The 12,231-nt window shown below is 30.7% G+C and overlaps 1 long non-coding RNA gene across 1 annotated transcript; it reads right to left on the minus strand.

Annotated features, from left to right (window-relative positions):
* Positions 1-1,230: 1,230 nt before the first annotated feature.
* On the minus strand, positions 1,231-4,603 carry LOC140182064 (uncharacterized). The gene is made up of 3 exons (XR_011877921.1): positions 4,366-4,603; positions 3,139-3,206; positions 1,231-1,938 (listed from the first exon to the last, which is right to left on the minus strand). It is a non-coding gene; the product is annotated as an uncharacterized lncRNA (long non-coding RNA).
* Positions 4,604-12,231: the final 7,628 nt, after the last annotated feature.

The raw sequence follows: 12,231 nt of genomic DNA on the forward strand, positions 1-12,231 counted from the left end.
ATAATGGGAAAACCTGTTTTGGTGTCCAAAACTTTTTTCTATTTTTATCCTTCATAATAACCTACCCCACGTTAGTTATTCCGTGTTACAATACTCTCACTACCTCATCTTTATTCATGTTCTCTCTTATTTTATAAATCTACGTAACTTCTGTAATAATGATCTCTTTCTTCCCTTATTCTCTCTCACTTCACATTGCTGTTACTAGAAAAACTTCCTTCGTCTCTCATCCATCTTTTCTTTTCATGCATCTTTCTCACTTCATCTAATATATAATTTCTTTTTCATCATTAAATAAAAGTGTAAAACTATATTTATATGTTTTTTTTGATTAATTACAGTTGACAGAATACCAATGGAAGTGCTTGACGACTTGGCAAGACTATGTCAGACGACGAAGACAAAATATGAGTGAAGAACAGAGGCAACAACACCTCGGCAGAAGGCGTAACAGTTAAGTAATACATCCCATTAATAAATTTATATAGTTAGTATATCATTTAATATGAATTATCTTTTACAATATATTTTCATGTTAATAACAAATCTATTCAATACTCATGACAACATGGTCCAAGTAACAGACAGAATGATCCAAATATAGGTAAGAATCCTGTATATTTATTTATTTAATAATAATTTATTTCTTAGGTTTTGATTCGATAAACCTTCCATCACTACTAGAAAATGGCTTCATAAAGACAGATTTACAGACAGATTTGGTTTATATTATAGACGGATTTTTGGTTACCGACGGAATTACCGACGAATTTTGTCCCTCTGTAAAAGCCTCGTCGGAAATTATTTACCGACGGATTTTTTTCCGTCGGAAAATTACCGACGGATTTTTACCAGTTACCAACGGATTTTCCCTCTGTAAATTCTCCATCCATTTCTTGAAGACGACAAACTTTCCGACGGATTTTCAGACGGATTTTTCGTCTGTAATTACAGACAGATTTTCTGACAGATTTTCCATCGGTAATTACAGACAAATTTTCCGACGAATTTTCCCTCGGTAATCACAGACGGATTTTTCGACAGATTTTCCGTCTGTAATTTTTTAGATTACAGATAGAAAATCCGTCTGTAAATCTGTCAGTAAGATAAAATGAAATTTTTTTTAGATTTTTTCATTGTAAAATAAACCTGTTTTATACAAAATAATATAAATTGAATAATTACAATTTTTTATCTAAGTAGTATTCAAATATTTATAATATTACAAAAATAAACAAATTCATCATATTATAAAGCTAAAAGAAAAGTATTATAAACAAGCAAGTCAATATAATTCAAGACATAAACAAAGTGTATTATCAACTATAATCCTCAGTATATTGTTCAACCATACTAAATTTATCAACTATAGTCCTTAGTGTCATCTTCATCCCCATCATCATCATAGTCTTCATCCGAAGAGATTGAAGGTGGCGGCGGTGGCGGTGGCGGTGGAGCAGTAATGGAACTACTTGACGCTCTAACCTTCTTGTAATAGCTAACATAAGCCTCATTTCATCTCTTTTGTTTCAGCTTTTCCTTCTTGGCCTTTCTAATTGCCCGTTCTAACTTTTCTAACTTCTTTTGAGTCTTTTCCAAAGGAGCCAAGCGTGTATCTAACAACTTACTAATACGCTCATCTGTCTGTTGAGTAACACGTTGAAAAAGCTCTTCATTGAGATTATGAATCTGTTCTCGCAAATCAGGAACAAAATTTTGATTTATAGATGCTCTTCCAGATACAGAGTTGGCAGAAGTGGTTCTAGACTTAATAGAGCTAGAAAAGAATGCTCCTTTTCCGTAAACTCGATTCTTCTTTTGCCCACCACACACTTCCTCCCAAATCAAGTCTTCATCAATTGGTGATAGCTCCATTCCTTGTGCTTGAGCCTCGATATGTTGGGCTTGAATTTCTGCTAACTTTTTTATAAACTTCTCCTGTTGCACAATGATTATTATCAAAAGAAAAAAAAAAACCCTTAAGTAGTTAAGTTGCAGCTGTAAGTTGCCCTAAGAGAAAATACAGAAAACAAAAGACACTTCTGTGATGAACTAGTTCTTTAAAACATACAGAAGATTTTCACAGTTCAAATCATCAAATGCATGGCAGAACAAAAATCAATTATAACAAGGTGAAACAAAATACAATGCTTGCTTTCTAAGAAACAAGAACTTTACTCCCCTAAAAAATTAGTTAAACCTATGTTAGATGCTTTCTTAGGTTATCATCCATAAAACCACAAGTTAATCAATATGCCACAAACTCAGAAATCTAACAGAGCATGAGAAGTAGGTCCAAAACCAGCAAGTACATATATTGTCATATAGAATTAGACACATGTTTTTCAGATATGTAAATTAAAACACATGTTTCTTTGCTCAGATCTGGAAGAAATTAGAGTTTCATTTTGCTTGAAATGTTAAAAAACAAAGGTACTATAACTCTGGTTTTTGGATGTAATTCTATTATAAAAACAAAATTAAAAAACACAACAACTACTACTAATAATAATAAGTAACAGAGAAGAAACTAAATAATGGACATTAGTTATAATATATAATATATTCACAATGAGGATTGTGTGAGATGCAACCTGCTATAAAGTAAACTAGTTATTTGAGATGCAAGTGCAATACAGATCATCCATCTTTTGATTAGGATTAATGTTATTTTTATATTTGAATGAGTGGTGATTACTCTAATGGTTTATTCCAATTTTATCAACTTTGACAACAATACCAATTAATGCTAATTTCAATTTTCAAATGTGAAATTATATTAGAGTGGCTTTGATAAAAGTAGTATTAGTATTAGGAAAATGCAATAAGAATAAAGCACGTATAAGCAAAAATTAAAGGAAAGAGATTGTGAGTTGGTCTTTTTGTCGAGAAGTCCTTTGGGTTCAATTTCGAAGTGGGGGGCCAACTGCATAATTAGTGACTGACTAAGTTGATAAGTGACTGTCAAATAGGGTATAAAATGTGACAAGAAATTGTATAAGATTGGTGATGTTTCTTTAGAACAATGGTATTTGGGATAGATTAAATTTATCAGCAATAGTCATAGTCTAAGACCTGTCCAAAAATTTAAAATAAAGAAAGGGTCTAAGAAGCGAGAACTAGATAAAATTAATATACCTGTCCAAATGAAGATTAACTTCTATCAGAGACTCCGCAATACAATACTAGTGGCCTGCTCAAGATAACTGATAACAAACAAATGAATAAAAAAACAAAAGAAAAAGAAAAAAACTGAAAACTGAAAACTGAAAAATGCATATCCAAAATGGTTTGATCAAGATACTAAAAAAACTGAAAACTCAAACTGCTTATATATTTCCAATTAAACAACAGATTAAATTCCACTAAATCATAAATTTAAATACTATAGCTATAATTTTTACGACCAAAGAAATTAAATCACTAGACACATAGTGCCTGTAATACTCTACACATTATTAAAGTTATAATAAAATCAAGATCATATTTACACCCTACTTATTAATAAGCAACAGAACAAGTATTTAGATAGTATTCAGTATACAAGAATAATACAAATTCATATTATAGTAATTCTGAATCAAACAAACAACACGAATTACGGGTGTTCCCTTATACAAACCCAGATCAAGGCATGGCCAGAACATAAATAATCAAATACTGAAACAGAGCATGTTCAAGGAAAATTCACACACATCAAACACAGATCCAGGCTTAAATCCTAAACAACTCAATTAAACAAGCAATTCAACTACCCCTAAAATTGAAGAGAAGTTTCCATAAACAAAAAAGAAAAGAAAGCAATTGCATCTATAACATCACATACCCATATCAAATTGTACACACAGGTTGTGCAAGAAACTAAAAATTCACAACTAAGAAATGTCTTTTTTCTGCAACGGTGATGAAAGGTAACAATTTTTTCTCTCAAAATGGACAATGCTCACAACGTACAACATGTGATCTTGATTAATCTACAATACTGAGAAATATGGGAAGAATATGACAATAATAATAACAAAAAAAAACTGTGAATGGATAGAAGTTACAGAAACTGGGTTTAGTGAGAAATAGTTGTGGATCTGAATATGCTTTTTCCGATGAAGAATATATATGGGAACAAAATGAATAAAATACACAAACAAGAAAAAGAAAATCCAAAGTCTACCTTGAGACTAATCCTTATGAGTTGTGCCAATCCAAAACGAACCCAAATAAGCTCAAAAAGGAAAGGTTCCAACTTTGCAACACAAACAACAAATGATCCAATAACAACAGCACCCACAGACTGAGCAGCATAACCAATCAACTAAGAAAACTTTTTATATATATAAAAAAAGTAACATATTTGAGAAGCTTCTATACCTTGGATTCAGCTCCAACCCAGCTCAGAAAAACTCCAGGTTTTGTTTGTTCAAGGGACCTTCACAGAAAACCACTGTGTAGTTAAGAGTGCAAGTATGTTTTCTTATTAGAAAGCACGTAACAAGATAGAAGAATGTTTCCATTAAAAACTAAATATATCTGGTTTGTCTTATTAAAATAAGATAGAAGAATGTTTTCGTTTAATAATGAGAAAAATAAACTATTTTTATGAAGACAAACATTAATAGATTATTTTCTAGAGAATATTGTAATTCTTAATTTCTTAGAAGTGCATTATCATTTTCCATATTTCTTAGAAATATTTCATTAATAGTATCAAATAACAAATATATTTAAGCTAGAAAAAGTAATAGAGCACAAGAAAAATAAGCATTGAGTTTGAGCCTGAGGGATGAAGGGTCCCACTCCCACACGGCAAATACTAAGTGCAGCTATATCCTCCTCAAAAGTTTGCAACTGGCAACTGCAGCTTCTTCCCATTTTCATTTCCACCCAACTTTCAAAACCAACGCGCACTCACAAACTCTCATTACAGCCACAACACGGGTCAACTTTTCTCACTCACACTCTCGCATTATAATCAAACAATAAGGGCAGAAATAGATCAATAATTTTTTTATGTTTAAGACATCCATGATCCATAAACAGCAGCTACTTTAACAATGTATAATGAATTCTTATCAGATCCAGCAAAATATATAATAAATTGACCAAAACACCATTCTGAGGCTTTTCATCAAACAGCTTACATGCATCATTCAAAATGCTTTGATTAAATAAAAAATCCATCACAGCAACCAAATAAATCACAAAATCAAAAGCAAACCCTAGCTTAATCCCAAATCGAAAATGAAATCAAGCAGCAATTAAACTAACCGGAAGAAAATATAGTCACCATCGATGTTGGGTTTGAAGAGAAGAAAAAGTCACTGAAAGAGGATTAAAATTTATACTCATAAAAGTAGAGTTAGGATTACCGAGAGTGATGATTGACAATGACGAAAATGATGGAAGTCCCAAAGGTGTTGATGATGGAAGAATGCGGTGGATGACTGTGGTTATGGAACAGCGGTGATGGATGAATGTGGCGCTGAGGAGCAAGATTTGGAGTCTGAAGCTGCTTGTGAAACAACGGTGAATGGAGTCTGAAGCTGCTTGTGAAACTGTGGAGCTCGAGGGTATAGAAGTAGTGTTTAGGTTTAAGTCAATATTACCGACGGAAATTTTTAAATTACAGACGGATTTTTCTGTCTGTAATAATTTAACAAAACGCACCGTTTTTGTCCATTTAATTACAGACGAAAAATCCGTCTGTAACCATTTTTCACGAAAAAAATTAATTTTTTCGACAGAATTATCGACGGATTTTCTTTTCTGTCTGTAATTTATGCTAATTCATTTTTTTTTATTTTCCGACAAAAAAATCCCTCTGAAATTTCATCTGTATTTCCGTGGGATAAAATCCATCGGAAATATCCGTTTGTAATAACTAGTTTTCTAGTAGTGCATAATTGTCCTAAATGATATTGTTATAGATATTATTATAATATCTTAATGTACTCTAAATTAAATATATATAACAATGTACCTTCAATAATAGTGTTTAATATAATTGTTGTCTTAAAATTTGGTCAAAAATGTAATTATTAGTTAATTTTTTTGTTCTTTGTACAGTTACTTTTTTGTTCTACACATAACTTCTACTCATGTTGTCTTTTTCTCTATTCTGTAGAGTACATGTAGTATTCTCTACCTATCTTTATCTCACTTAATTAAAAAAAATAATGATAATTATGTGTATAGAGAATAGTAAAAAATAATGAAAATGAAAATGAAAATTTTTTAAAAAATAATGGAACAAAATATGATTTAACATATTGAATATAAAATTAAAAAAAATTAGTAATTAAAATTATGCAAGAAAAAGAGTTCTTTAAATTTAAATTTTTATATCTGCTTCAAATTAAATAAGATTAAAAAAATAAATAAATTTATAAATATTTATAAATCTTTACCTTAATTGTTACATATAATAACAACATAATAATTTTAGTATCATACTTAAATTAATTTAAATTTTATTCTTCTATACATTAAAAAATAAATAACTTATAAAAATTTTATTTTTATTTTTATTTGTTAATAATTTATTATTTATTAAAATTTTTATTTTTTATCTCAAATTTATAATTTAAAAAACATAAAAATTAATTTCCTAAAAATATTAGAAAAAAATAAAAATATAAAAATTACAATTTTGTTTTGAAATTAAACGAAATTTTAAGAAAATCTTAATAATTTTATTAGTTAGAGACATAGAAGTTAACATATTAGATCTAGAGAATATTAAGAATTATTATAAATAAGTGTTAAGAATAGGGAATATATTGATCAATAATATAATATTTTTATATTCAATTGTATATGTTAATAGTAGCTAAAATAGTAGTGTCCATATAATATTACTCTTTTAAGAAGATAAATTATTTGATATTATTTTTTTATAATTGTTGGCAAATTTTATAATTTGACTAACAAAAAATTTGAATACTTGATATCTTAAATTTTGTATGAAAGTAATAAAATATGACTTAACAAGTAAGTCTGATAAATAATAAGGATCTATATAATAGGTATACATCTAGATATCTAAATCAAAGAAGGAAAAAAAATTCCTTTAAAAAAATTTTAATAACTCAAAAGTTAACACAATGGTAGTTATGGATCAAAGTGATAAACAAAAATTAGAGTTGGAATAATGGTACGGTGATAATTAATTACGATTGGGATAAATAAAAGAAGAAGAAAAAAAAGAATAAAATAAGGCAGCATAATAATAATGATGAGACAAAGGATAGTGTATAATATGATGAGATAATATAATCAAAATAAAAATTAATAATCTTTAAAAATAATAAAATTAAACATAATTAAAGAGGTTCAAGATAAGATTGAAGAAATATATTTTTTATCTATTAGAATTATGGATGGAGATAAAAAATATTTTGGATATAAATTTTTAAATTTGCTTTTAATTAAATAGGATTGAAAAAATAAATAAATTTAATAATATTTATAAATAATTAATCTTTAAATAATATCAATAAATTTTTATATTAATTTTATTACACATAATAGAAAATTAATATATTTTCAATTTTATTTTTTAATTTAAATTTGTTTATTTCAATATTTTACATGTTAAATAATTTAAGATATATTTAAGATATTTTATTTTTTATAATTTATTTTTAATTATTATTAAATTTATAATTTTAAAATAAAAATATAAAATTAATTTCTTAAACTCAATAGAAAAGCGGCCCAACAAGCATGATAGTGCCTAGTGAGCCGCTAGTATATAAAGTGTACAAAAGACAAATAGTCACAACCTGCGGAGTTTAGGCCAGTTAGCTCAAACAGAATACAACAGAATTTTTGAAATAAAATAGCAACATCCTATCTGTCAAAGTAAGCCTCTAAGCCACTAAGATGTAGATTTACAAAAGTGAGAGACACTATATCAAAGAAAGCAAAATACAAGAGATAAAAGGGTCCTCCATTCTATCACCATCCCGCAAACTCATCGAGGTGGGTTGCGATCTGCATCTGAAAAATAACAACAACATATAGTATGAGAACTGGAGGTTCTCAGTATGGTAACAGTGTCCAATCAATAAGATATAAATAAGGTTTTGGGACACCAAAGACAATCCTGCAACTTTACACCAATATAAGATATTCAAACTTATAGTAAAAACTTAAACCATTAAAGGATATCTGTCTTAAGGGATTTCTAAACTAACAGTAACAGCGCTGTCCCACAACCTTCTCCATTCTATCCTCCACACAATCCCATTGCCACTGCCTACCGAGCTTCCTTAATACAAGTAGAAAACACAAGTAATTGTAGACAAGTAAAACACTGGTAATAAGCAATTTACAACATGTAATTTAGGAAGCAAGTAAGCATGTTATACATTCAGGCAAGAGATGCAAGTAAACAAAGCAAGCAAACACATAGAATATGCACATGATAAATACTTATCCTATTGTCCGTGATATCACTTTATCAGTTCAGCTGCCAACCTGACACATCCCATTGGGATGTCGCCTTTCTATCACTTATATAAATATGGCCCCTGGGATATAGTGCCCTAGCACACTCTTATGGGATATAGTGCCCGAGCACACTCTTATGACCACAAAGGATGCGAGTGGGATACTCAGCCTCATACCTCACATCTCAACGTAAGTAAGATTAACCATCGTCCTTTTGCCGGCGCCACAACCTCAACAAGCAGGATTAACCACTGTCCTTGCCAGGTATATAGCGACTTACCAAATATCAGCACAACAATAGCATAAAACCAGTCTCAGTGATCACTGCTCATATAGCACAAGTTCATCAATACTCATCTCATCAATTTCATTAACCATAGTCATTCATTTTCTAAGTTCCAAACTCATCTTCAGTTCTCAAATTCTCAAAGACATCGTCAATACTCCATCAATTCACTCAGACAAGTCCATCCACAGAACTTTCAATTCCTAAGCCTCCATTTTCTAAAATCATAACAAAAGATTCCCAACCTAAGCTACTTAACCCATCCTCACTAGTCTAATTACTAGTTAGGAGACTTAAACAGCAATTAAAGTTTAGAAAGTTAGAGAAATAGTTAAAATTGCAAGAAAACAAGTTTTCAGCAAAACAGAAGTTTAGCGTACGCACGCCCCCTCTCGCATACACATGAGTGTCTTTTGGCCATGGTCGTGTAGGCGAGCTATGTCCGCATACATGAACTCTTAAAACAGTGAGGGGTTGCTGCATCGCGTACTACACGTCGTGTGCGCATGCCTGTAAAAGCGACATGCCCGTGTGTGCATGCCAGTGCTGCGTACGCAAGAGTACTTGGTAGCATCCAATCCGCATGTCGTGTGCACTATCCGGGTACGCATGCTCTAAAATCTTAGAAAATTTTGAAAAGCTGTAGAATTCAGTTTTTGGCACCATACTTCAAATGCGCATAACGTTTTCGTTTTAAAACATTTTTTATCTGTCCTTCATAGTTGTAAACCTCTCGGACCAAATTTTCATTTAAATCAAGTTTTATCAAAATTGAGGGTCCTGAGCACAAGTTATGGCTCGTTAAAGTTAGTTCAAAAATTGGTTTTCACCAAAATTACATAATCTCTAACTTTCAAAACACATAATGCAAATCGATTTGCTCACAGCCCAACCAACACCAAAACAACCCAAAAATCCATATTAAACATTATTCAACTATATCTCAATACTACATGCATCTTAACCATTCAATCACTACTCAATCAACTCATACAATTTCTGAATTCTCAATTCTATTAACAATTATTCTGCCATTTCACCAATCTCAATAATTATTAACCCAACCTCAATCATACCACATTCACACCATTTTAATCCATTACTCATCAATATGAATCATCATCACATCACAATCATCATACCAAATCCTCATTGTCACATTCAAACATATACCATTCATACAATCATCATCACAATTCACATGCCACATGCCACATGCCACATACATAATCCGATCAACCATTTATTTAATTCAATCATATCCTAAGGTCAATTAGCCTAAGTTTCACAAAACATTACACATTAAATAAAGAAAACAGAAATTATACTTTGGCCTATTCTCACACAATTCAAAACACCGAAAAACAATCTCCAACCAAGTTCAACAAAATCCACCACCGAAAGTTCAACTCCAATTCCACTAGCTTCACTCCAAACATAATAATTCAAGCTACATACATACAATTTACCATACATTTATCCTAGGGCTCACAATTACACCAAACCATAAGGATTTTGAAGAGACTTACCTTACCCAATGGTATTAAGGACAAAATCCAACAATACTCCAATGCTAGATCACTCTTAAACAACCAAAATCACAAAATCTATTCAATAATTATACCCAAAAATGTGAAATCTATTAGGGTTGACGAAAGGAGTGTGAAATTCAAATTCTTACTAGCAATGCCTAGCTAGAATTGACAGACTCGGCAAGGGCTATGCGTGGCTGCAAACGGCACACGAATCAAAATACCGTAGCTCAACTTATGAGTGAAAGAAGGAGAATGCGAATAATGTTTTCTTCTTCTCCTCTCTTCTCACTTAGCAGTTGTGTTGTTAGTATTTTGGATGGGAATGAGGCCGAATTGGCTTCATTTTAGGGTATTTATATGTTGGACTTGGGCCCAGTTTGGACCCAGCCCAACTGCGAAGCGTTTTTGGTTCGTTCGACCCAATTTCGGGTCAAAACCTTTAGAATTAGCATCCCTTTTTTAATTTTTAATACTTTTTTAAGCTCTTCTATAATTTTTATTCCCATAACTCAGTATCGGACAAACTTAAGCCGGTACCGCTGGCTAATTTACCTATACTCATTTTTATGCAATTTTCGGCAGAAAATCACATTTTTTCACTCGAAAAAATTTACAGAATTTAAATCTCACCTTTAAATTTTCAAATTAAGACTTCTAAATTTTTGAACCTATTTCTGGCAATTAAATTATTATTTTATTTATTTTAACTAGTTGTTAATCTCTAGTTCTTATATTGTTCACCAATAACATGAACTATAAAATTCTTCAAAGTTTATAAACATTCCACTCCATGTGGCATGTATGCAAAAATTAGATAAGTAGAACTAAATACAATAGATCCATCTTGATGAATACTATTTTATCATCATAATGAATAAATAACAATGGAATTCTAGACATTTTAGTGAGTAAAAATTAGATAATAAAATAGTAAAATATGAGAAGAATGAATAAAAGGTGAATGAGAAATGAATATTTTTTTTAACTGAGCAGCTGATGAGCGATATTTGTCGGTATAGAATTTTCTAATAGAATTATGTCATGAGTATAGTTTAAACCAACAAACTATAACGCATCAAACATAGAAAATATGTGTCCACAATTCAAAATCAATAACCGAGAGTATTAGTCTCGAGTTGTTCAACCTTGCAGTTTTCCTAAGGTGCACATCATTGGTTAGGAGTTCTCTTTGGTGTCTGAGGTTGAATGCGATAAATGTAAACAAGCTTGCATAAAAGCAATGAACAATTAACGAATAAGCTAATGGACACAAGAAATTGAACTAAACAAGAGCGAATAACAATCAATCAATGTAAAAGCCTTGGCTAGGGTTGGGAATTGGAATTCCTATCCTCATTGTCTCTAACAATTGTGACGAGAATTGGTTATTGCTCCACTTAGTTAACCTCTAACTATGAAGGAAAGTCAAGTGAAGATAATCAATTCGAGTCCACAAGTCCTAATCAAATTCTAAGGAAAGACTAGAGTTAGTGTCATTCAAATCAATTAGCAATTTCCAATTATTAATCCACAAAAACCTTGACAATTCAAGTGTCTCCAATTATCCAACCCGTAAGCCAAGAGTAAAAATCTACTCCATAGCTAAAGTTGACATTTTCTCAAACAATTGGTGAGCAATAATGGAATACATCATGAAATTGAGAGAGAATTGGAATTCAAGCTATCTTATACAAGAAATTGACAACAACCAAACAATTAACAACAATGAACATGAAATTCCTCAATGCATTCATAGAAATCAAAGTAGCAAGGTCTAGATCCAAGATCTAAAATATTAGAGTAACAAGAACACCAAATTGAGAGTGGAAGAAGAAGATCTACAATTTAGAGTAATGTAAAATTGAATCAAATTTAGATCTCACCAAATGATCTAAGTACAATTGGAATTGAGAAAGCCAAAAACCTAGAGAGAAGTGGGAATTTCTCTCTCTAAAAATGTAA

The sequence above is a fragment of the Arachis hypogaea genome, chromosome 19, assembly GCF_003086295.3.
Source record: "Arachis hypogaea cultivar Tifrunner chromosome 19, arahy.Tifrunner.gnm2.J5K5, whole genome shotgun sequence".
NCBI lineage: Eukaryota > Viridiplantae > Streptophyta > Magnoliopsida > Fabales > Fabaceae > Arachis > Arachis hypogaea.